Raw genomic sequence first — 6000 nt, 5'->3', positions numbered from 1 at the left:
AAGAAAGAATCAGAAGGAAATACTAGAATCAAAAACACAGAAATAAAAATGTGTTTGATGGGCTCATTAGTAGGCTAGGAATGGCCAAGGGAAAAAATCAGTGGGTCTGAAAACAAATCAAAGAAACTTCCCAGCTGAAGGGCAAATAAACACAGAAAGATACTTCAAATTATCAATCACTAGAGAAATACAAATCAAAATCACACTTAGATGACATTTTATAACTATTAAAAAGCCTATAATTTTTAAAAGAACAGAAAATAAAAAATGTTTGCCAGAATGTAAAGAAATTGGTGGGCCACAGGCCACTGTGGCATAGCAGATAAAGCCAACACCTGTGACACTAGCACCCAATACAGGCGCCCGTTCATGTCCAGATTGCTCCATTTCCGATCCAGCTCCTTGCTAAAGACCTGGGAAAGCAGAAGAGGATGGTCCAACTGCTTAGGGCCCTGCACCCATGTGGGAGACCCACATGAAGCTCATGGCTCCTGGCTTCAGGACAGGAATGAACCAGCAGATAGAAGGTATCTTTCTTTCTTTCCCTCTCTCTCTGTTTCTCCCAACCTTTGCAATTCTGCATTTCAAATGAATAAATAAAACATTGAAAAAAAAGCAAGTGTAGCAAGGTTGCAGGATACAACAGTCAATGGTTTTTCTACATACCAGCAATGAAGATGTGGAAATTAAAGACACAATACTAGTACTGGTATTTATCCTAGTGGGTAGGATGCCTGTGTTTCCTATAGAGCACCTGGGTTTCACACCAAGCTCTGGCTCCTGACTCTAGATTCCTGATAATGCAAACCCTGGGAGGCAGCAGTCCTAACTCGAGTAATTGAGTTCCTGCCACGTGCATGGAAGACCCGGATCACATTCCCAGCTCCCAGCTTCAGTCTAATCTAGCCCCAGTCATTGCAGGCATGTGCAAAGCCAAAACAGACAGGAACTCACTCTCTCCCTCATTTAGGAAGTCTAAGCAGATGGAAGTGCTCTCTCTCACTCGTTGACTTGCTCTCTCTCTCTGCCTCTCAAATAAATAAAAGTTTAAAAATAAAAACAGAATACTATGAACATTAGCATCCCAAAAAATGAAATATTTAGGTATAAAGCCAATAAAATATGTATAGGATCTATATGAGGAAAACTACAAGATTCTGAAGAAAGAGTTTATTTTTATCTTTTTAAACACTTATATATTTGAAATTCAGAGTTACAGAGAGAGAGGGAGAGACAAAGAAAGAGATTTTCCATCTGCTGGTTCACTCCCCAAATGGCTACAACAACCATGGTTGGGCCAGGCTAAAGCCTGGAATATAGAACTCCATCCCAGTCTCCCACGTGGGTAGCAGGAGCCCCAAGTACTTGGGTCATGTTCTGCTGTTTCTTAGGTGCAGGGAGCTGGATCAGATGTAGAACTTTCTACACAATTTGCTTAATTTATAAGTAAAACTTATTAAATAAAACAACTGTTAATTTTAAAAATGGATTCAGTCAATAAAAAACCTCTCTCTTAATATGCTGAACATATCAAAGCATCAGTTGACTCAATTTTTAGAGAAATTCAATGTTAGCCTCAGTGGTTAGAAATCCGCAAACATTTATTTTCCAGGTTATTTTAGTTTGCACCAGTAACCTGGCATTTATAGTGCTCTCATCCACCCATCAAAACTTTTAACTAGGAAAGAAAAATCACAAATGTCTGAATAGGGTCTGCATTATCCCGACTCTTTTGATGCAGCCAGTACGCATAATTGCTTCTGGCAACATTTTGAAAGTGTCTGGTACTTGTTGATCAGCATAGTAGCAGGAATTTCTTCATCGTGTCAGATGTTAGATCATAGCAGGAGGCTGTTCTTTACCAAAGTGATAAATTACTTCTAAAAATGTAAGATTCAACAACAAAGAGTAAATTTCTCCACTTTCTAAGAAAATCATTTTTAAAGGAGCTCATTTTTTATACCCATGACTTTCAATTACAGACAAAAAATTGAAAAATATGATTTCTCCTGTCTTATCCAGTGCAGAAGGTGTTTTCTGTAGTGTTTCTCTGCCACCATTTCAGTGTTGACAGGAACGATATAATCATCATATATCTGTTACAGACATCAAAAAGTATATATGCATTTTGTGAGAAGAGTTGAATTCAACTTATCCTGATCCCCTTTTAGAATACCTAAAAGGAAATCTATAGGAATGAAATTGACATGTTGAGATGTGATGACTCTTAAGAGCCCTTGCCTCAACTATTGAGGAATAGTGGTTTTTTTTTCCTTCATACTATTTGTTGAACTCTTTACTTCATGTAGGGTTAATCTTACTATTATAAAGTTAACTAAAAATAGATCTTTGTAAAAATTAAGAGTGGGAATAGGAAAGGGAGGAGGAAGCAGGGTGGGAGCATGGGTGGGAGGCAGGGTAGGGTGGGAAGTATCACTATGTTCCTGAATAAGTACATATAAAATAGATGAAATTTGTATACCTTAAATAAAATTTTAAAAAATCAAAAAAATTAAAAACAAAATAAAACTATAGCATAATCTCTAGAAAAGAAAATTTGCAGAAAGTTCCTACTGGGATACCTGAGTCTTTATTACAGCTACTGCTGATGCAGACACTCACAGAGATTGGCAAACTTACAAATAATTATTGAGCCTAACATATTAACTTACAATAAAGGACTTAGAGTCATTTGACAAAAGACCTTGGATGAAAGCAAGTTATTTTAGCTTTTCAACACCATAACAAAATACCTCTGCAGGCTAACTTTATGAAGAGAAAAGTGGTTTTTTTAATCTCACACTTCTGGAGATTCTTTAGGTTTATTTTTAGTGTCAAGGGTTGTATTAAAAGAGGCAAGAACAGATTACACAACTGGATAGGATTAACACCACAGGTACTCCTCGGCTTATGATGGGGCTCTGCACTGAAGAACCCATCGTGAGCTGAAAATGCATTTTAATACCATGATAAAGTTGAAAAATCGTAAGTCAGAGATATCTGTATTTTCTAGAGAACAAAGGAGAAGTGGGAGAGCATTAAGATATCAAATATGTGAGGAGGATGTTCTCATCCTGCCTAGGCTTTGGCCAGTGCAGTGTTTGGAGACCATGTAGATGCCAATCTTTGCGGGGGTGGGGGTAGTATACTAAGAAGCCTCACATTGCCAACACCCGTGTCCAATAACTTGTCTACAGTATAACTTGGGAAAACCACATCCTCAACCAGGGAGAAACACCAACTGCCAATTCTATATAGTATTTGAACATTTCCCCTGAACTGCCTTCCACACAGCCCACATTCAAGATTTTCTCTTCCTATGAATGTTCCCATTTAAATAGCCAGCCCCTCCCATCTTGAGCTATCTCTATTTGGAAGTGCACAATCATCATCACTTTCTCAATAGATCTTAACTCTAAGTATAGTTCCACACACACACACACACACACACACAGCACCTCATTTCAGGAGCACAGTGAGGGTACAGTATTCATCTTATTCATCCTTTCTCAATGCTTATTTATCCACTGTTTTATCTCCAAGGTAGAGCAACAGAGAACGATAGAGAGATCTTCCATCAACTGATTCACTTCCCAAATGGACCAAGCTGAACAGAGGAGCCAAGAAATCCATCCGGGTCTCCCATGTGGGTGGCAAGGACTCAACATCTGGGTTATCACTTGCTGTTTCCCAGACATATCAGCAGGAATCTAGATTGGAAGCAGAGGTGGAGGCAGGACTATATTCTAGGCACTCTGATATGGGATGTGCACCTCATTCAAAGTATATCCATGCCCTTTCTCTCAGGACCAGGCACAGCAACCAAACACATACCTCAAATTATATCTTCTATCCATCTCCACAAGTCCTAAGACATGTAATTAACATTTTTGAAACTAAAAGATCAATTAACCACAGAGGATGTATTCAATAAGAGTTTTCAGAAGATGTGAACATATTTTGCATATGTACATTCGCTTAAGCCCATCAAAAATTTCTAAGGCTTAATAAATATCACTGACAATACAGGTTTGGGAGCAACACAGATGGGGATTATATATTAACTAACCTTATCCAAAAATGTTGCATATTGATCATTTAACGATAAAGTAGAACCCACTATCTTCAGGAAGGATGAATACTATCTTCCTCTTATTTATTCTTCAAATATCAACCATGTTAGCTCTGCTTTCATCAAGAATTATAAAGTATTAATTATAAGCTTGATTTTCAAGCAAAAGCCTACAGAAAAAGATTCTGTGTGCCTAACCAAAGAATGGTAGATTTTTAAAAATTTTTGATGTAAAACATGGCAGACAGAAAAACTTTCATAACGATTTTTATTTTAAAATTATTCATAGTCATTGGGTACCAGGTGATTTTTTAAAACACACGTATGCATTATATGAAATTCACCAGGGTAAACATACCCATCTCCTCAAAATTGTAGCATCTCTACAGTGAAAACATTTAAAATCCTTTCTAGTCTTTTTAGAGAAATACACAGTAAATTATCACCACCTACAGTCACCGTACTGTGCAAAAGAACATCAGAACTTCAGACTCCTATCTTAGTAAGATAGTGCTCATTGATCCACCCTTCCCCACCCCTCCCTTTCATGACAAGGTAATACCTGTGTAGGATACGAAGTTTTTAAATGTTTTTATTAATATAAAAACTTATTTTATGCATTCCATAGGTGAAGTTCCAAGAAGACATCCAGACTTCCCTCACTTCTCTGCTCTCCTCATCCTCCTTCCTCCTTCCCCTCTCTTCATCAGTTTTTGCAAAGCCTTAATTTTAATCCATTCTATACTCACAGGGTCAACTTGCTACTAATCTTAATATTGAACAAGTAAAAAGTAGGAAGACCACAGTTCCACAGGAGTATAAACAAGGGCTAAAAATGAGGACAGGAAGTTTCATATGAGTACTTCTTTTCAGAATTTTACAAAGTTCAAGAAAAATACCTTATAACTACAGGCATTGCAGTAGCAGTTCACATACAATCTCATGTTTTAATCTTACCACAGCCCTAAGGTGGTAATAACATGTCTGTTTATCATTCAAATTCTTCCTGTTGCAAGTAAAAGAAAAACCAGACTCAAACTGGTTAGTAAGTGAATAGACCTAGAGTAGGCTAGCTTCAGGGCTCAAACCATATATCATCAGAATTTGGACTCTGAATCTCAGCACCGCCATTTCCTGTACAACCCTCCTCCTAAGGTTCACGTGGTAGCCCCTAACTGCTTGAGGCTCTCACCTTGTGATTCTGAGATGGCCTACACAGCTGCAGTTTCAAGTCTTTTCTTGTTTGTACATTCAGTCAGAAGGAATAAAAGAACTTTCCAAGAGTGCCCACAAATATACTGATTTGCCTAGCTGGGTTGCATGCTCATCCTTAATTAGGTCATGTGGCCAGGGTACTGGATTTTCTGACTAACGTAGGCTGTTCACATGTTCCATTCCAGGACTGAAGAATCCCCAGGGTGACTGCTGGAGATTGGCTGATGGATGTACAAATAAGGAATGCATAGTTTAGGCAGATAGAGCAATTTGCTGAGTAGCAGGCACCTACAAAGTATAAAAAAAAAAAAAAGCTGATGGGTTAAAAGACAAGTTTATTGTATGCAAAAAATAGAAATCCATGCATACTCTTCCATAATATATACTTCTCTTGAGTATTTTGAAGACTCCTGATATGCAGACTTCAAAATTTTTTGCAACAAAATAAATCTATCTTTTAATTCATTTTATAAGAACATGTTGAAATACTTAAGCTTACTTAATTTCATTATTAACCTAATCTGGCTTACCAAAAATGTGAGTCTATTTTTAGTCTGTTTTTACAAATTTCAAAATAGGAATGATCAGTTTATAAAATTATTTCCACTAAGATAAAATAAGAATTTTTTAAAAATGAAGAATCATAAGTGGAGTCTGGGAGTGAGCATTTAGCCTAGCAGTTTAGCAGTTAAGACAACTTGGTCCCATATTGT

This window comes from Oryctolagus cuniculus, chromosome 7 (genome assembly GCF_051225735.1).
Source record: "Oryctolagus cuniculus isolate XC-2025 breed Fujian yellow rabbit chromosome 7, ASM5122573v1, whole genome shotgun sequence".
NCBI lineage: Eukaryota > Metazoa > Chordata > Mammalia > Lagomorpha > Leporidae > Oryctolagus > Oryctolagus cuniculus.
The sequence above is the reverse complement of the archived record's forward strand: the minus strand, read 5'-3'. Positions refer to the sequence as shown.